The following is a 21,065-nucleotide window of genomic DNA, read 5'->3' as shown; positions in this document are numbered from 1 at the left end:
TGGTGAAAACGCTTTTTTGATAATTGCGCCAGCTTAGATCAATTCAATTAACTATCATTCATTAGAATCAAAAAAAAAAAAATAAAAATAAAAAATTACATAAATTTGAATTTTTTTTCATCTTGAATTCAAATTATGTTTTTCGCAATCACGAGCATGTGTGTGGGTGCGTGTGTGTATGTATGCATGTGTGTGCGTGTACGCGCGTGTGTGTGCGTGTCTGCGTGTGTGTACGTATGCATATGTGTTTGTGTCTGTGTGCAGGCATGACTGTGTGTGTAGGAGTGTGTGTTTGTGTCTGTGCGCTGGCATGAGTGTGTGTAGGCGTGTGTGTGTATGCGTGTGTGTGTGTGTAGGATATGGACGCAATCTGGAGATGGTTTTCGCAAGAGGAGCAGCATTGTAAGGCCGGTCGACGCGACGGTGGTGCTGGAATTCAAAACAGTCAAATGAGAACAATAAGCAATCGTGATTGCTCAAAAGCAAAAATAAATGAATAAATACTTCCTTTTATTATAAATGCGAAAGTGATCCTTACTGATAGAATGTGAGTTTGTTTATTGGTTTGTAATGTTTTCACGTCTTAACTACTCAACCGATCTTAATGAAATTTTATACACACGTTGAATTATCATCATTTTTAGCACGCTTTTATTAGCTTCACCTGTATGTATGTATGTATGTATGTATGTATCTTGTAACGGAATCTTGCAGCTCAAATTTCGCCCACTTCCTGCGATCGGATTCTTTTGAAATTTGGCACGCGACCTCAGACCCGATGACAACGCAATATTCTATAATCAAATTAATTAGTTAACTCTTTTAATTGTTAGTTTCCTCCAATTTTAATCAATATTTTGGCATAAATCCAACAATGTGAAAAAGGAAAAATTTAAAAAAATACATTAAAAAATGCTCGCAAAAATTATTTAAAAATCTCCACAAAAACCTTTAATTTTTCTGCATCAGACAAAATTTGTTCCAATGTTCCAAGCTAATTAGAACATGAAACATAATTGTTTTTAACTAATTTCATGCCAAAATTTAGGTGAGCCTTCAATTGGAAATTCATTGCTGATCAGACCATTGTTGAACAAAACTTTTATTCAAATGCATCTCAAATTTTCAAAGTAATATAAATATGATTTCCGCAAACATACATCGATGACTCACAGTAGCTTCCCATCGGAGTGCCCTTGTCTTAACTTTAAAATATTACCTCGCTTTCGTTTTAAAAATAATTTCGTCAATTCAACTTTTAGGAAAAAAAGTAATTGCAATTTTGCCTGATAATTCTCCAACATAAGACTAAAAAACATAAAAATAAAATAATAGTTTAAAAAACTAAAAAAAAAAAACACGCTTTCGTTGCAAAATGAACTAAAAAGTGAAAAATAATCTTTGGATGATAGTAGTTGATCAATCACTTAATTTTATTGTAATACAAAAAAGCGTGGGGGGCTTCTTATCAGTTGTCTTGAATTTCTTCCATTTGTTGTCCAAGCAGAAATGTAAATAGACAGCACCCCACGCTTTTTTGTATTACATTAAAATTAAGTGATTGGTCAACTAATATCATCCAAAGATTATTAAAGTACCGTCTGCGGTTTATGGTCACGAAATTGAAATCTTTACTAATAATAAAGCTGAAAGTCTCTCTGTCTGGATCTCTCTTTCTCTCTCTGTCTGTCAGGATCTCTGTGACGCGCATAGCGCGTACACCGTTCTGCCGATTTTCATGAAATTTGGCACAAAGTTAGTTTGTAGCATGGAGTGTGCAAAATTTTTGAAGTATGTTTTTTAGACATACGCTAAAAATATTTGAGAGTAAACGGCGTATATGGAGTGTACCCTATGCCTATGGGAACACCACTGGTTAAATGTCTGATTCGTAACAGACGATATTTCTATAAAGAAGAGTAATAAGTCACAAGTATGAAGAATTCAAATAAATAAATAAACTATCGTCTGTTTCGCAAAATAGTTCAAAATAAGCAATGAGTTTAGTTTTCAGTTTTTTTTTTTTTTTTTTTTTTTTTTTTTTTTTTTTTTTAAAGTAGTATCGTCTGCGCTTTCTGTCAGTTTCAATAGCTTTTGTGGAACACAATAGGTTGGCAAATTCTTCGTAGTTGATGCACATTAGTTTTAGGATTACTTTTAACTTAAATTTTTAAATATTTCTCTGAACTCTGTCTGTAGACGGTCTACCTAAAAGTTAAAAGTTGTCAAGTGACGCATGTTCAGCAATCAAGCTAAAAAAAGTGTAAGATTTCCCATCAACGTGTAGAAAAAGACATGTTGCTCAAAAAAAAAAAAAAAAAAAAAAAACACTGTCTCTCCCCCACCCCCTCTCCTTACCCCTGGAACATAGTCCTAAATTACCAATGCCATCAATGTGTAGAAAAAAGCAATTTTATGAGTCAAAATTTAAATTTAGATCTCTAAATTTTTTTAAAATTCCAAAACTTCAGTCATCTTTATATATTTACAGCATCAGGCACGATCTTTCCACCTTGACAGCAGTATGTGTTAATGAATTTAGTTTTGAAAATTTCAGAAAAATATTTAAAAACTTAAACTGGAAGTAATTATAAAACTAAAGTACACCAACTAATTTTGCTGATCTATTGTGTTCCAAAAAAGCTATTAAAACTGGCAGAAAACGCAAACGATATTTAAAAAATAAAATTAAAAAAAGAAAAAAACACCCAATGAGAATATATATATATATATATATATATAAACAATTAATTTTAATTTGGAAATTTTTAATTCAAATTATATTTTTCGCAATCACGAGTTGCGACAGGACCCTACTCATTGGAGTAATTGTTTCTAGAAACGGCTTCTGTCCCTCCAAGCCTGCCCCTCCCCCTGTGCGGTTACAAGTGTATAGTTGTGTGTGTGTGCGTAGACCTGTGTATATGCACGCAGGCATGTGTGTGTGAGTGTGTATGTGTATGAGCGTGCGTGTGTGTAGGACATGGACGCCACCGCCCAAGAGAAGCGGATTCCAGGGAACAGTGCTCAGGACCAGAGCACTGTTCCCTGGAGCGCATTGGAGAGGCCGTTGGTCCAAGCTGAAGAAGGAACCACAACGTCAAGGACGGTCAAATAAAAAGAATTAGCAATCGAGATTGCTCAAAAAAAAAAAAAAAAAAAAAAAAAAAAAAATCACTCGTTTTTCCACAAATAACAATAATGGGGTCGTTTCCGAAATTTTGAAAGTTTTTTTCTGAAAGAGCATGTTTAAAAACATAGGATTTGACTATTTTAAAAATAATTTGACAAAGTTTAATATTTTTTAACAATCATTTACAAGTGCGCAGATTCAACTTCTTTTTTTACGTTTCTGCACATGACCTCACAAGTGATGGAATGCCATTCATTGATGCCATTAACACAGAACGCAATATTTAATTCGCTTCTTTACTCACGTGAACTGGCAACGATATGGTTGATAGCAAGCATAGAGTGCAATATTTAATTCGCTTCTTAATTATCATAACCTGGAAACGCGGTACACAGCAAGCGTAAGCATTCAGAGCGGCAGTGAGCTAGCGCGCCTAAGTTCATCCCTTGTCACAAAGACCACGCCTTATTTGAAAAAATCTGAAATTAAAAAAAAATGATTAAAAATTAAACGTTTTGAAAATAAAATTTTTTTTTTCGTTCATTTTTTTTTTTTTTTTTGCTCATTCTATCAACTTTTGTGGCTAAAAGTAGTACTTTTGATTGATGGAAACAACCCCATTACGAAACAGACGATAGTTTATTAAGAGAGATAAACTGTACTCTTTTTTATTTTTTGAGTAATCACGATTGCTTAAAAAAAAAAAAAAAAGAGTCCGTCCTTGGCGTCTGGTTTTTTTTCAGCTTGGACCAGGGACACCAGCACCACCGCCACCGGCCTCTGCAGGCGGCGCGGCGCGGCTGCTCCGGTCCTGAGCTATACGCTATAGACGTCCATGTTCTACACACATGCGCGATCATACACATACACACACACACACGCTCATACACACAAGTCTTTACACACATACACGCCTACGTGCATACACACAAGCCTACACATGCACGCACGCGTGCCTACATATACACACACGCCTGCACGCACACACACAACTATACACACGTAACCGCTTAGGAGGAGGGGTAGGCTTGGGGGGACAGGAGCTGTTTCTAGAAACAATAGCCCCCAATGAGTAGGGTCCTGTTGCAACTCGTGATTGCGAAAAACAAAATTGAATTCAAAATTTCAGAATTCAAATTAATTTTAAAAATTCGAAATGTTTTTTTTTTCTTTTTTTCTTTTTCTTTCTTTTTTTTTTTATTCTTCATACTAATCATTTATTACTTTTCTTGACAAAAATATCGTCTGCAACAATCGGAAATTCAACTTCATTTCATTTCAACTCCGTGACCAGTAACCGCAGACGATACTTTAAAAATGAAGATATAAGCCTCGTTTTAGAATACGAAATCAACTCAAAATGAAGAATTAGGGGTTGTTCTAATTATCCCTCGAACTTCGGGTAAAGTTCACATTGTGCAGCTTTTTAAGGGCTTTACCAAACTGCAAAAGCGAGCAAAGATGACTGTTTTTCGATAAGATACTCGAAAACTTATGATTTTCTTCGAAATTGGAATAAAAATTTTGTAAAACTTTTTTCTGGATGTTCTATTCTACACCTCTGATAACGTGTATACATAATTTCATGATGATCCATGATCGGTTGAGTAGTTAAGGCGTAAAAACATTACAAAAAAAAAACACACACAAAGAAATATTCAGGATATTAAGAGAGGAGCAAAGAAAAGGCCTCATGATAGGTAACCCTATGAGACAGTAAGAAGCAAACGGATGTAAATGATAAACTTAAAAATTTCGATATAGTAACCAGCACAAATGGTAGGTGAATCTCTGCTCTGTTTTGGGACAAGAAATAGTAATAGCTGCTCTGGTAGACATTGCTATACAGCCTTATTTAGAAATTTTTTTGAATGAATGCCAACCTAGGACCGGAACTTAAAAAGCATTTTACTAAAAACTTGAAAGTGTGCACTAGCATCCCTTTGCTTCTCACTGCCTCATATGGCCCGAATTTTCAGCCCCTGCCCTGATTTTTAAAAACTCGTTTTTTGGTTTGAAATTACAGTGTTTGCCCCAAATTGTCCCGAAAATGGGTGTATTAATCACCAAAATAAATTTTGATGAAAATTAACCGAACTTTGGTAAGAAGATTAAATGACAAACAAAATGTTGCTCTTAGAAATATTCACGCTTCAGAGAAAGAGAGGATTACTTCATCAGAACAAAATTGAAGGTAACAATTTTATTATTTTGTTTAAAACTAAATACTTCGTTTGAGTTATTTTTTATTATTTTTTCAAAAATATTATTCACCACTATTATATTTTTAAAGTAAATATTTATCCCCCAAATTCTTATGTTTATAATCACAAGTGTATGTTTATATATTTGCGGATGCACCACCCCCATTGTTTATCACTATTGAAAGAACTGATAAGAAATAAGGGCGATTTGTATCCAGAAATATAAATATGCATTAATACTATATCATTAAACATACTTAATTTTATTTTTAATTGTAATTATATATGTGAATGTAACTTGAACAGATTTTCATAATACGGGAAGTTTCTTTACCGAAGATCTGCGGTGAGACTCGTATGCAGTATAATATCATTTTCAGAAATTCATAATTATCGTTAAAAACTATAGCATTTAATACATGATTCTTTCTACATTAAAAAAAAAAAATTAAAAAAAAAAAAAAAACACAAATTAAAAAAAATTAAAAAAAAAAAAAAACAATAACGTCTGAGAAATTGAGAAAGTGTATCTGTGGCTGTCCCGCGTCCAGACGACCCCCATGGCACCTACAGTCTTTAAATTTGGTACAAAATTAGTTCAGACCCCGGGGCGTTGCATTTCGGTCATCTGATTTGCTTTTTTTTTTTTTGGTAACTAATTTTTTTAAAGCTAAAATTTCAAACAAATTGCATATTAAGGGGATGAAAAAGCTCCACACCTTTTAATACTATCTGCGATTCCAAACAGCTTTTTGTTCTACACAAAATGGGAGATTGTTCCAATTTTCTCAATTAATAAGAACATGAGGTATAAGGGCTTCTACTTCAATGAAGGTCCTCAGGCTAAACGTAATTCAAAGGCGGAATTAAGTGTTATTGGAGACCACGAATTAGAAAACAACTTTTCAAGTGTACAAAATGTCCGTTTTGCTATGATCAGGAGCCCCTTAGTACCTATGGCTGTTCGACCGTCGCACTCAGCCGTGCGGGGGCCCCGCTACGCGGACCCCCCGGACGGTGGAACCTAAGGCATACAGCTAAGTGGTGGGGTGTGTGCGGAGAAAAGTACCTATGGCTGTGAAATTTGGTACAAGTTAGTTTGGACCCGAGGAAAGAGTGCTCTTTGAAACTTTTTTTAAAAAAATGATTTTGTTTTTATTTTAACATTTTTTTTTTCCATCGGGTGGGAGTGTGAATTTAATATTGTTCTAATCATAACGAGCTCTTTGCTCTTTACTTTAATTCTATTTTCTAGTGGGATTAACAAATTTTAGCAGTTATAACAAATGAAAGCGGTTTACCCGTGTTAGAAACATGTCTTGTTAGCAAGGCAAACTGTGAGAAAACGCCAAAAAGTACTATAAAACTTTTAAAAAACGAATTTTTTTTAATTGTCTATATAAAAACACATTACACCACATTTGTTAACTAAAAAACATTGCAAGGCATATGGCATATTAAATATTGGTGAATTCCAATGTAAATGCTGCAAAACGAAAATGAAATGCTAGGTTGAGTTGTAACTTTTTAGTAGATATGTGTTTTTATTTCTGCTTGGCTCATCTCTGGTATATTTTTGTAATCGGCTATGTGTCTCCAGTTCATTCGCAGGAAAATAAGTACATATTCGTTTATATTATTACATTCAAAAATATTCTGCTTACATTGAACTTTTGTTGCACAGAGAAAAGTTAATGCGGTTAAATATTTTTCAGGGTTACAATGTTATTTATCATGTTAATTTAATACATGAAATACACCACCAGCTCAGTCATTCCAGCCGAGGACTGCAGTTTCGTGTTTATTAGCACTCATCAGCCCGGCAAAGGAAGTAGCTGAGCTGGAGATGAGAAACCTCTTAAGGAAGCCAAGAGTGCCAAACAAACTGGTAGCTAATATAGAATTAGCTCTGACCAGACCGAGTGACAGAAGCAATGGTTCGGTTCAACTCGAAGTTTGGCATTCTTGACTTCCTTAAGAAGTTTTCCACCTGCAGCTCAGTCACTTAATATGCCGGGCTGATGAGTGCTAATAAGCACGAAACTGCAGTCGTCGGCTGAAATGACTGAGCTGGTGGTGTATTCCATGTATTTCTGCCTTAGCCCTGGTTATGGGGCGGTAACTTACTGAAAATGAAATTTAATGTTTAAGCTAATTTTATTGACTGAAGAAATTTATCGAACTCCGTCACTCATCGTCAATTTAACCTGTCATTGTTTGATCGAAGTATTTAAAATCCATTGAAAAATTTTAGCCGTACAATAATAAAAAGCAGAAAATAATTTATGAAATAAAAAAGGTTTATCCATCGTGTTTTTAAAATAAACTAAAAAATAGGAAATAATTTCTCTAAGCTCCACGCAGATTTAAATCCCCATATAGTTTCAGAATTCCTTACAAATTGTCTGGAAAATTTGAGGTTGTGAGTTTTTCACAGCTATCAAAATGCTTGTAAGCTTTAAAAGAAAAAGCATACAGCGCATATTGCATAACTAGAAGGGTAATAGATTATCAATGAAAAACTTACACCTCAGTTTATACTATTTTCAGAGCGATAAAGTTGTTAGTTAAATTGTACATAATCAATGGGATCGTTTCCAAAATTTTAAAAGTATTTTTTTCTGAAAGAGCATGCTTAAAAACATAGTACTTGACCATTTGTTAAATAATTTAAGTTTAATATTTAAAAAAAAAACTGGTTACCAAGATGTACCAAATTCCGCTCTTTGATTACATCGAGAATCAGATAAAAATATAAAGTATCTGCGCACGCAACTCAAAAGTATCTGCAAGCTAATAACTGTCTATCACGTAAAAGGGGAGGTAGGGGGCGTCCGGATTCAAAAAAAAAAAGAAAAAAAAAAGAACATTTTTAACCATAAGAAATAAATACATTTCGTAAAAGTTAGATTGGCTAAAACAACGTTATATAGCACAAAATTGCAAATAATTGCAGGTATAAGCTTTGAGGTTACAAAGAACTAATTTTCAAACCAATTATGTGAGCCTATAGATGCAAAGACCTAAGCTAAATTTCAAAATTTTAAAACTAAGCTTCTTTTAGCAGATTTTTCAATCGTAAGCTCATTTATTTTTGGGAATTATATCTCCATTACAGATCATACATTGGTGGGAACTTTCCCTTCTTAAGCTGTCAAGTCAAGAAATCAATAGGACACCCAAATTTCTGAGAATGAAGGAAAAACTAGCAATTCGCTGCTTCTTTGAATGCACTGTTGAGGGAGGAGACAAAAACAAGTGCAATAAATCTAGTAGCAAGTCCCCCATCTACCTTTGGTCCCTTAATAACCCCATGCACACAAAGATTCCAAAACTATGCCGTATTTTCGAGCGTAAGCGCCGTGGCGGTTACGATAAAAAAAAGTTTTTTAATTGCCGATGCTGCGGATACAGCAGGTGTGGCGCATACTATGTCCTTTTTCTTCAGTTTACAACATTTTACAGAAAATAAACTACTTTGAAAAGAAGGAAAATAAAATGTTTGGAACTTTCTTCAAAATGATCGGAAATGTGTTCAAAATGTGGTTTGAATAAAAAATAAAACTTTCCTTTTGAATTTCTGGTAGCATTAATAAACACGCTTTTTGTCCCCAAGCGATAAACTATGCGAAAAAAATTGATGAAATAACAATCGGTTTGTCCAGCCTTTTTCGCACAGTTTAGCTTCTACTGTAATTTAAGTCTTGAATTAACAGAAAGTAATATAAATTATGCCAGAATATGTTTCAATTCTTTAGCTTTTAGCTAAAGGCATTGAGCTAAAATCGGGAAATTTTCCAAATTTTCGAGTATTGATCGGGAAAATTTGCGGAATTTCATTTCGCATTAAAGTCCGAATCTCCTGCTTTAAGTATCGTTTTTTGGACTAAGTTACTGAAATTTAAGCGAGTTTATCCTGTAATTATTTCAAAGTAAGTTCATAACTTTTTTAAACATCCATAAAGGCGATCGTTCAAAGTTTTTTTTTACCGCACAATATCAAAATTTTCTGCAGCGATCCGAAATTCGGCAAAGTCCGTGGTTGATTTAAGGTAATTATAATTAGCTATCAATAAGGAGTTAAGATTTTTTTTTGAAACATTTCATTTGTTTAAATGTAGTCTGTTAAATGTAGGTCTTCAAAAAAAAAAAAAATAAATAAAACTAACAGAAAATACTTTTCTTTCACATTGGTTTGTTAAACTAAAAGCGTGGCGCGCGGGTGCCGTGCAAATTTCCAAAAATATGGCAAGTGAGAACTTGATGGCCCCATATGATATGCTTTAAAGTCACAGGTGCTTTTGTAATTTGATATGGGCGCCAAAAAAAAAAGAGGAAAAAAAGAAATACAAAGCCACATGAAAAGAATTGCTCAGTTATCACCACTTGATGAATAGGCATAAAGAAAGGAGGACTAACTTTTTCGTAATTTTTTAACAGAATTAAAAAACTATAGGTGGAAAACTAGAACATTACTCTCGATTGTGGCGAGATGCGCATGTCCGCAATGAATGTATCCGCAAAGCAGCAAATATTTTCTTAAGCAGCGAATGTATCTGCATCCGTCTATATTATCTAGCTACGATTACTGCGTTTTACATTAGCCATTTAAAAAAATGAGAAGAAATGAGAACCTGAATGAGATTGTCGCGAGATGCTCGTGCCCGCAACGAATGTATCCGCACAGCAGCGAATATATTACGCCTTACGCGCTTGCATTGTATACTATTCATTAATAATTTTTACAAAATTAATAAAACTAGGGGGCTATCGCCCCCTGCTCGTTAACGCTCGCCAACCCCCGGAACTGCTTACGCAGTTCCTTCGGATCGCTTCGCGATCCGAGCTCGCTACGCTCGCTCACCGGTCACCAAATATTGGTCTAGCTTTATCTGTATTAAAAAAAGTTTTTTTTTAATATGAATATCATAACACTTATGATTTTCATACATTTAAAAGGGGACAATTAGTTTGACATGCAACTCGTGGTTGGATTATTACAAAGCAAAAGTTTGCAATTCCATTATTTTTTGAGAGAAGTATGCAAAGGAACATTTTTGTACTAAAATTACAAACATAATATAATCTTTGTTTCCTACATTTACTGAATGCAAAAGAAATTGCAGTGAAAAAACCCTACCATGTTTACACACTTAAAAACACTTCATGGTCACTAACTATACTATGTTCAGTGTCAAAACATGTGTGTATATATGTTTTAATGTGTCTAACAGTTGCAAAGAGCAAGCAACTTCTGACATTCTCTGAAAGCAGTGATTTAGTAAAAAAAATGTTGGAATGAGTGGGTTAAGAGTCAAGAAACCAAATCCAATGGCACAACAGCTTATGAGGGCCCCAAGGTCTACTGCACCCATCTCACTCCTTCTGACAAAAGACTCTGGGGTGCTAGGCAGATGTTCCGGTTAAGAGGTCAGCCTAACGCGGAACCCCCAGGGTTTAGTTCCCAAGCATACTTGGTACTTATTTTATCGACCCACTGAAGGGATGAACAGCTGAATCAATCATGTCCAACCCGGAGCATGGAAGGGCTACCACTGAGCCTCTGGGCTTCGGAGCACTTAATGTAATTTACGAAGCAGGCTACGGAGTCTTCAGATGAAAGATCTGAACCCGATTGGTCAGAAATGCTGCCGATACGCTAAGGTGCACAAATGCATACCGTCTTCAAATCGAGAGAATTCCGCAAGTGTTTCCGAATACATTTACGGATTAATCATGCACTTTACTGGAGAAAAAGGGTTGATCTAAGACTGATAATTATAAAACTAGAGAAAAATATTATTGTAGTAAAAACAATATTGATTATTATATAACACTAATATTTGTCATACCTAAGATATCATTTATTTCATTCGATAGCAATGTGCCTTTTAAATTCAAACGTAAACAATTTCCCGTTAGATTAGCCTTCCTAATGACTATAAATATAGCAGAGGGTCAAAATGATTTTGTGAAAACATATTAGCAGTAAAATCAGGTTTCACGATTCAATTTGTTGCTTTACTTTGTCATTGTTGTTCAGTTCTTAACTTCAATGCATTGCAAAACTAAGTGACATATTTTGCAATGAGAATTGTCCAATAAATTCATTTTGTCTATGTGGAATAACATAATACAGCGAAGCACGGTTTAAATGTTTCTCTTCTATTCGTTTTTATCAATTATATGTTTTTTAAATTGTCCCTAGAGGGTCTAATATACATTTTCTTTACCAATTATACATTTTTTCATTTGTATGCTTTTTTCATTAGTCCCTTCAAAAACGTATAAGCGGTGCTTCACTATATATAAAAAAATGTGGTTGGAAAAAAAAACTTCAGTATTTACAGGTTGCAGTTAGTTAAGCTTGACCACGCACTCTCAGAAATGGACTTTCATATTCGACGAAATTTTCTTCGTGTTTGACGAAATTGCTTCCAGGGATATGCTCCGAGCGAACATTTCGTCAAATTGAGGAAACTGCTTTCGTCTCTGGTTTGAAGATGCGAATTTCGTCAAATGTAACGAAATATTTCTTCATTCTAGTTTTGTCAAATCGACAATCATTTTCGTAGTTTTCAGAGAATTAGTTTCGTCAAATAATTTCGTCATATTTGAGCATGTTAATTTCGTAATTTTTTGAGTTTATTTCTTTTATTTTTATTTTTTCTTTTTTGAGCTGATTAGTTATCTTTCTTTCTTTCTTTTTTTTTTTTGACTTTTTTGTATTCTCTGTCCCATTGTTTTTTGTTTTTCGGATAAGACGAATTTAATGATTTTTTTCGATTTTAATGATCTATTAAAGTTCGTTTTAACGAGGTTCGACTGTATCTTATCAAATCTTTACTTCAGAATCTTACCACCATAATTTCCCACTTTGATGCGCATAGTCACACTCACAGGCCCGTCATTTACGGGGGGGGGGGGTCATTTATGGGGGTTGACATTCCCCCCCCCTTTGATTTTTGAACTTTTATTCGTTACGTACGAAAGGCCGTGTTTTTAGTTGGTTCTCTATAAAAATTTTGAAGAGTGTACACCTTTTTCCACAATTGGAAAAAAAAAATCGAAATGACTGGCTTGCACTCCCCCCCTCTGCCTAAAGCAAAAGGCAAGTATTTGTTGAAAAAAGAGACACATAAAAGATGTTAAAATTTTTTTTATTAATGTAAAAATACAAGCAGACAATTTCTTTAAAATATAAAAATAATTATTGCAAATTCAAATTAAAGAACAATGTGAAATGATACCTGGGAATTAGGGCTTTACGATGCATCGATGCATCGTAAAATACCGATGTACAGTACACCCTACATCATTACACCGGTTTGAAATAAAAACCTCTAAACCGATAGATCAGTGTGCGCCACAAGTTTGCTTACATCCAAGCTTTTTTTTTTTTTTATCCAAGCAAAAAAAAAAAAAAAAAAAAAAAAACGGAAACCCGCATGTTAGTCCGGTCCCATAAACTCCCCATGGTATCTAACTAAAACCCCATAAGGGGGATTTTCCTGAAAAAAATCTATTTTTTGCCGGATCTTTTCCATATTTGGCACAGAGGTTCATTCTTGTTGCTCAGGAATACTCATTGAGCAGTTTTCTTCCCGCTATGGGGGGGGGGGGGAACAACCCTCATAGGGGATCTCCTTATAAAAGCCAAGTTTTTGTCTAATTTTTCCAAATTTGGCACAGAGGTCCTTTGATGCTCGGGAATGCACACACAATGGTTTTAGTCCCTCCATGGGGGGGGGGGGCAACGCCCATGGGGTTTCTCCTTACAAAAACCAAGTTCTGTCGGATTTCTTCTAAATTTGGCACAGAGGTCGTTTGATGCTCGGGAATCAAAAAGTAGTTATCGTCCCTCTATTGTGGGGGGGGGGGGGAGGGAACCCCATTGGGGGTGCCTCTTATAAAAACCACGTTTTTGTCGAATCTTTTCCAAATTTTACACAGAGGTCTTTTAATGCTCGGGAATTCAAGCCGGATAATTTTCGTTCTTCTATGGGAGGGGGGGGGGGCAACCCCTCATTGGGGTTATTCTTATAAAAACCAATTTCTGTCGGATTTCTTCTAAATTTGGCACAGAGGTCGTTCGATGCTCGGGAATTCAAGCAGATTAGTTTTCCTTCCTCTATGGGGGGGGGGGGGCAACCCCATTGGGGTTCTCCTTATAAAAAGCAAGTTTTTGTGGGATCTTTTCTGAATTTGGCAAAGAACTTCTTTGATGCTCAGGAATTCTCATTGGGGAGTTTTCGTCCAGCTATTGGGGTCTATTTTTTTTTCAAAAACCAGTTTTTATAAGATCTTTTAACAATTTGGCACAGAATTCCTTTGATGCTCGAGAGTTCCCCCATTTTAGTCCCGCTATGCATGGGGAATCCCCCGCGTGGGTTTTTGTCGGATCTATTCCAAGTTTGGTACATTTTGTCCTTTGATATTTGTGAATTCCCATAGGGTAGTTTTCGTGCCAAATTTGGGACAATTCTGACAAAAGCTTCGATTTTTGCAAGGAAAACTCCCCTAATCGGGGGTTTGCCACCTATAGCAGGAAGAATAATTCAAACTGCTTCAACTACTCGCGATGTAAGTTTGGCGATGCATCACGATGTAAAAATTCCTACATCGTCCAGTCCTACTGGAAATATAGAAGTGCTACTTCCTCAGCAGACATTGGGTTCTGGAAGAATAAGACATAGGTTACTTTTATGCAGAGTTACATCAATATTTGCTCAAGAGAAAATTGCTGGAGATTTACTTCTTCATTGCATCGCATAAAAAATTCCAGAAAAAAAAGAAAAAAAAAAGATTTTTTTAAAAACTAATAACATAAATTTTAAAGAAACAGTGCAATAAAATGTACAGCTTTAAGTTTGTATATCTTTGTTCGAAAAGTAGATACAGAAAATGAAATTAGATAATCTTGAAAAAAAGCTTACCTTTTTCTTTTTTCAATCGATTATTTATCTTATTAATTTTGCTTCTATGTAGAATGCTTGTTTGGCAAAATTTATGTTTAATACAGGAAGTGTATTATTGCATGCAGTACATACTTTATACTTTGAAGTACTTTGGTACATACTTCATATTTACCTGTCTGGAACTTCAAGGGAAATTAGGTACTTTATATAACATAATTGATTAGAACTTTACTGATTTACTAAGATAGCTCCATAAGCATTAATGCAACCATGGCCAACGCCAAGACAGAATTGCAAGTAAGAGATTCAAAGGTATGTAATGAAAATAGTGACTAGCGTATCGAGAAAAGTTTACTAGTTTTTATCATATACTTTTTATTTTCCTTTCAATTTTTCAATTGAAATTTTACATAGACATTTTACTTTGTCTGCAACAAAAACCATTACTCTAACTTAAATTTGCACTTACTAGTAGTTCATCTATGAAATGCTTCTGAAGAGAATTCCCTTTATTTTGCTGATAATTCCTTGAGGCAGCAAATATGGCAATATAATTAATGCTGTATTTATTTCAGCTGTAGAAACTATGTATAATGGAAAAATTCATAATTATCACAAATCAGGTAGCACAAATTAACATAGAATTTAGCGTACTAAATGCGAAAATAAACAACAAAGAACGCTTTATAATTGTTATTATTTCCAAAATGCTGCTAACTTAACTTTTTTTTTTAAAATCAAGGTTACCTTCAATAACTTATTTTAAATTTGGGATAAATTGAAAAAATATTGAAAATATTTAGCTGCAAAGCACAAAGATATAGTTCTTTATAGAAATTAATGTTTTCTTTGTAACTTAAAATGCTTTGTTTTAAATTAATACTTACTTTATTTCATGTTTTATTTTGCAAGTAAAACCATTCAAAAGAAAAAAAGAAACAGACTCAACAAATAGTGAAGTATTGATACAACATAAACAAGAGACACCTGCAGAAGGGGATGACATTACATAAACAACATGGGGTGCGACTTTAATAAGTCCGGTCAACGAGCCTAACAAAAAAAGGGGGGGGGAGGGTATCATTTCCGAACCGTAAGCTAAAAGCTAGTTTGCATTTATTTTTAATTGCATTAAGCGCTTTTTTTCCTCGATTTTTGTGGGCTTGTTTAAAAGGTTGTTAAGCAATTATTAAAAAATATTTTTATGAACACTTGTGAGATAAAGTTCTTAATACTTTCTGATTATTAATTTCTTCAAAATCATATTTCATTTTGCTATTAAAATATTTCATGTAGTTTTGTTAAGAACTAACTATAAAAGATCTATTGTTTACCCATTTCAAAATATTAATCTTACCTAATGGGTAGAGCAATATTTCATTGAAAATGATAAGTGTTACGTACACTTTTGTGAGAGAGCTACTGTATAAATTATTATTGTATTGAATAAAATATTACATGTAGAGTAGAAGAAGAAAAAATACCAATACTTAGAGAGGGGGTGGGGGGGGGGCGGAATATTTGTTTAAGAAAATAAAAATTGCAGAGGAAAAAAATTTTGAATTATTAAACAAAAACACTTCGTTCACCAGAATTATATTAGTAAAATTCATGAAGAAGAATGAAAACACATAACCATGAAACACATTCAACGTTGAAATTGAAAGCTTCAAAGTTCTATGCTATTTATCAAGGCGCTGTATTTATTATCTGCGTTGCTGTAGCGACGGTGGAATTTTTTATGTAAGTTTAAATTCGTAAAAATGCTTTGATCATCTTTGTCAATTGTCTAACGGGGGGAAATAAAGGAAGTACGTTTTCGGAAACAAATGTCAACAAACACACATTTTCATTTGCAAATAAAAAATAACGCTAGTTAAGCCTAACGTGGAGGTGACTCAAAGTTAGTGTATACAGAATTCCAAACCAAATCGAACAGGTCGTTTTCAATTTTAATGTGTTTTAAATCCAACAATAAACACAACAGTAAACAAAAATGTAACAATACATAAAAGAAGTCACATTGCACATACAAATTTAAATAAATACTAACCTTTATGAATCCTTTAGAATAACTGCCGTAAAATATTTTAACGAGCAAGTACAAGACTGAAACGAAAACTCCCAGAATGCACTGTAATGTGACGAAATCGGGACGAAATTATTTCTTGAAAAATTTGAGATTTCTGGTTTCGTCAAATATCACGTGATTCGGTGACGAAAGGATCGTAGAAAATAACGAAATAGTGCTCGAGGATTGCCGAATCGTTAAAATTGAGCGTTTCATTTTTGACAGTGCGAAAAGAAGGTGGATGACCTGGAAGCGAACCATCATTTGTAATAGGTAGAATCTTCCAGAAAGCACCAAATAGTAAGAGGCATGGTCTCGCTAATCCTATCTATTCCAAAATAATAACAAACAACCTATTACAAATGATGTTTTTGCATTAAGGTCATCTACCTTCTTTTCGTGGTAAGCTATAGCAGGGCTGTGGAGTCGGACTCTGGTTTTATGGTAAAAGAGTCAGAGTCGAAGGTGGAAAATTTGACGGAGTCGGTAATTTTCTTTCAAAATTCGCAGCTCTGCCAATATTTGCGGAGTTACAGTCGGAGTCAGACTAATTTTAGGTAAAGAAGTCGGAGTCTCAAAAAATCCTGTAGTCGGAGTAAGACATTTTTCCTCCGCCTTTGCAGCCCTGGTAAGTAAGGAACTTTATTTTTTGTAAGCACTATGGTTAAGGGAAAAACCTTTCGACATCAACATTAACTTTGCAAAGGATTTTTTTAAAAAAAAGAAGAAAATCATAATAATTCTCTGCATACACGAAAGAAAATTTCTGGGTTTTCAGATACTATGACTCTTGAATGCCTTACATATGACATGTCTATGACTGAAAAGTGGTTTTGTCAAATCTTAAAAAAATTTATAAAAAGTTTGACCCTGTGCGTTATTTATAGTCATTAGGAAGGCTAATCTAACAGGAAATTGACGCTTGAATTTAAAAGGCACGTTACTATCGGATAAAATAAGTGGTATTCGAGGCTAAGTATCAGTGTTATTATTAGCATTTTTTTTAAAAATAAAATAATATTTTTCTCCAGTTTGATTACTATCACTGTTATTTCAACTCTTTTCTCCAGTAAAGTGTATGATTATACCGGAAATATGTTTAAAACCACTTACAGAACTCACTCGATTTGCAATTCGCGGTTCACGGCGTGCGTTTGCGCGCCTAATCCTATCGGCAGCATTTCTTACCGATCAGCGTTTAAATCTTTCATCTAAAGACTCCTAAGCACACTGCTCTTTTCTTTGTAAATTATATTCAAGTGATTGGAAACACTCATTCAAAAATCAAAATTCTAACGCAAGACATCTAACGCTAGCAGCGAGTCTGCAACACTTGTAAACAACGATCGTAAACAAAGCGGATCGTTGACAACGGAGAGAAAGAAATAAAGGCTCGTTTTGCGCCACGCATAAGCGTTTTATACATGTAGATAATAACAGTTTAAAAGAAATTAGAACTAAGCAATAAGAATTTGAACGATTTTGGCGAGATGCGCATGACCGCAGCGAATGTATCCACCGAACGCACTTGTGTAAATACTGTCTTGTAATAATTTTTGCAATCTAAATAAATAATATCAATATCAATATCAATTTCAAACGAATTAGAAGTTAAGGGTAAGAACTTTAACGATTATCGGATGACGTGCAACTCCGCGGCGAATGTATCCGTACGTCAGCGGATGTATAAGCGCACGGCGTGCGTCTACATTATCTAGCTTTGATTGCATCCTGCGTAAAAAATGCAAAAATCATGATTCTCGCGTTTTTGTAGCGTATTTCTCAAGATAAATTTTTGTGATTCATATGCTTCATGTCTTGCCATTTATTTAATACCGAAATCATTATTTTGTAAGTTCTTTTGTGCTTGTTTTTATCTAACTGCATACTGTTAACTTCTACCGCATACTGTTAATATCTTAAGCATGAGAAAAAAATAAACCCCTTACAACAAACCTTATATACTTAACACCTATAACAAATATAATGCCACTCTATTTCATTTTTTGCACTACCTGTAAATTGTAATTGCAGAAAAAATTATTTGATTTGAGAAATATTTTGTTTCACTTATTTTTAACTTAAAACAAGTGTGTGTTACAAAGTTATAATTGCAAGACTGTACAATCAATTTTTGAAAAGTGACAATAAAGTGCTTTAAATAATTTCAACTGTTCTGGAGTCTTTGAAAATTATTTAAGTTTTTAAAATTCCATGAAAAGTAATTAAATTTGGTCTCTTATCAGAGGCGTAAAATGGCCACCTGAAGTGCGAGGGAGGGGGGGGGGAGCAAACTTTTTCTTAAAAGGAAATTTATTTGATTTATATCCCGCCATCCAGTTAACATAATGCAAGAAATATTTTATTTCACTGGCGCATCAGAAAAAAGTTTTTAGGGGGGGGGGGGGCATATCGAAAAAGGGAAGAAAATTTTTTGATCTGATAAGAAAGGGGGGGGGGAACCAGGGGTTCTACCCCGGAAAATTTTTGAAACTTGAAAGCTTTAAAAACGCAATTTTAGACTTTGTTCACAGATGTTAGGTGAACAAAATATACAGGGGTCTCAGCGGAAGTTTCCAGAAATTGAACCTTTAAAAACGCGATTGTCGGCCATATTTATCGACGTTAGGGTAAGGGATGGAGCTTAGGGACTGTCCCCGATCGATTTTTTTTTTTTTTTTTTTGATCGAAATCAATTCTTCCTCCCCGTGCAAGTTTTCGAAATTGAAGCTTCAAAAATGAAATTTTAGACAAACGTTGAAGATTTTTTGGGAGGAAGGTCCTGAAGCTCTTCCCTGGTAAAATTTTCAAAATTAAAGTACTAAAAACTAAAGCAATGTTTTATATTCAAAGGTTATTTCACTTAAAATTTTTGTAAGTGTAGTTTAAGAAACCAAATAGCTTATTATATTGGAGAAAAGTAGTACAGGGACATTTTCCCGAAAATTTTCTGAAATTCAAGTCCTAAAAACGCGATTGTAATGCCATATTTTGTAATATTAAGGCGGTAATTTTTCGAAATTAAAGCTCTAAAAACGCAATTTGAAACGCAATTTTCGATGTTGTTCGGTAATTGAGGGCTTTTCCCTGGAAAATTCGCGAAATTGAAGACCTGAAAACGAAATTTCAAATGCTCCATAATGCTTCCGGTGTGTGTGTGGGGGGAGGGGCTTTGGAGGAGCAGCATTTTCCTATTTTTAGGCGAGCTAGAAAAAAAAGAAAAGGAATAGGAAAGGGGAAAGGAGGCGATTAGCTGATCAATGAGTTGTAACTTTTAAAATTTTAAATTCAAAGATTGATTTTTTAAAGAAATTAAGATTTTTCCTAACATTACTATTAATTTATAAAAATCACTTCGTTTTCAAAAGACGTATTTTTATATCTTCTCATCAATAATAAAGAATACTCTTAAAAAGCATTCAACTCAGCATTCTGGAAGGGGGGGGGGGGAGATGAGCCCCGTGGGCCCCCTTTCTGGTTACGCCACTGTTCCGTTTTGGCTTGTTTATTACATGGTTGGTAAATTCATTCATGTGAACACCAGTTAAACTATTTAAATTTCGCTTTAAGAAAAACTTCGGAAATGCAGCAACATTTCCACTCTTTCTCGAAAACACTCATTTTTTTGGGCATGTAATCCGAGTTTACTACCTAAATTTAGTAAACTAAGATTACAGGATTTTAGTAAACTAGGCCTATAAATATTGGGAGGGGGGGTCATCATCACTTAGGGATCAGGTACACGGGCCTCTTCTGGGCTTATGATTGCGCCGCTGTGGTGCAGTTTGAAAACAGATAAACTACGGGTTGAAATTACTAATTGGTAATTGACTACAAGGATACAACTTTTGCATATAATTCATTACAATTGCATCAGTAATATACGAATTACATTTTATTATCATTTGAAAATAAGGTATATATCATTTAAAAAACAATTAAAATTTTCTTTTTGCTTAAAAGCTAAGGGGGCAAAATAAAAACTCTGCCCATGACTCAAAAACGTAGGTGCCTCAAAAACCTGTGCCCCCCTTCCTAGTTTACGCCTATGTCTCTTATCAAGAAAATAAAGTATGAATTGTCCGAATGGCCAGAATATTACTCTTTCGTTACTTATTTTCTGAATCCCTTCACCATTTCTTTTAAAGCATTTTGTACATTTTTTACAAAAGAGCATTTGATGAAATAAAGGGGGGGGGGAGATGTTGGTTGCAAATTAAACTAAAATCCGATATGAGCAGGTGACGACTTGCTTCCCTTTTCTCCTCCAGCTTTTCCTCTCTGTCATTAATGTGAACGATTTGTGGCACGAGCAATTTTTATTTTGATTGCTCTTGACTAGCAAAAGAATGCCTAACTTTCAAAAGGTTTTGTTTGCATATTTTTCTTCATATTTTTGTAGTCTCAATTATCCCCATATAAGGCCTCAAAATACAGATTTTTAATTCTATTAAAAAAAAAAAATTCTCGGGGAAGAAACACCCGGACCCCTGAAATAATGGATATTCTACATTCCACTTAAAGAACCACTCTCTTGCTATCCTTCCCACTACAAAGCGAATAAAATAAAAATATATAAAATAAAAATAAAAACAGCGAGAGCATTAAAAAACGAGACAAAAACATGAGAGCTGTGTCAGTAAAAAAGACATGTACACACACACACACACACACACATATATATATATACATACATACATACATATACGTGTGTGTGTGTGTGTGCTAGGGCAATGTGC

Source organism: Uloborus diversus, chromosome 6 (genome assembly GCF_026930045.1).
Source record: "Uloborus diversus isolate 005 chromosome 6, Udiv.v.3.1, whole genome shotgun sequence".
In the NCBI taxonomy this organism is placed as follows: Eukaryota; Metazoa; Arthropoda; class Arachnida; order Araneae; family Uloboridae; genus Uloborus; species Uloborus diversus.
Note: the sequence above shows the minus strand (reverse complement) of the source record.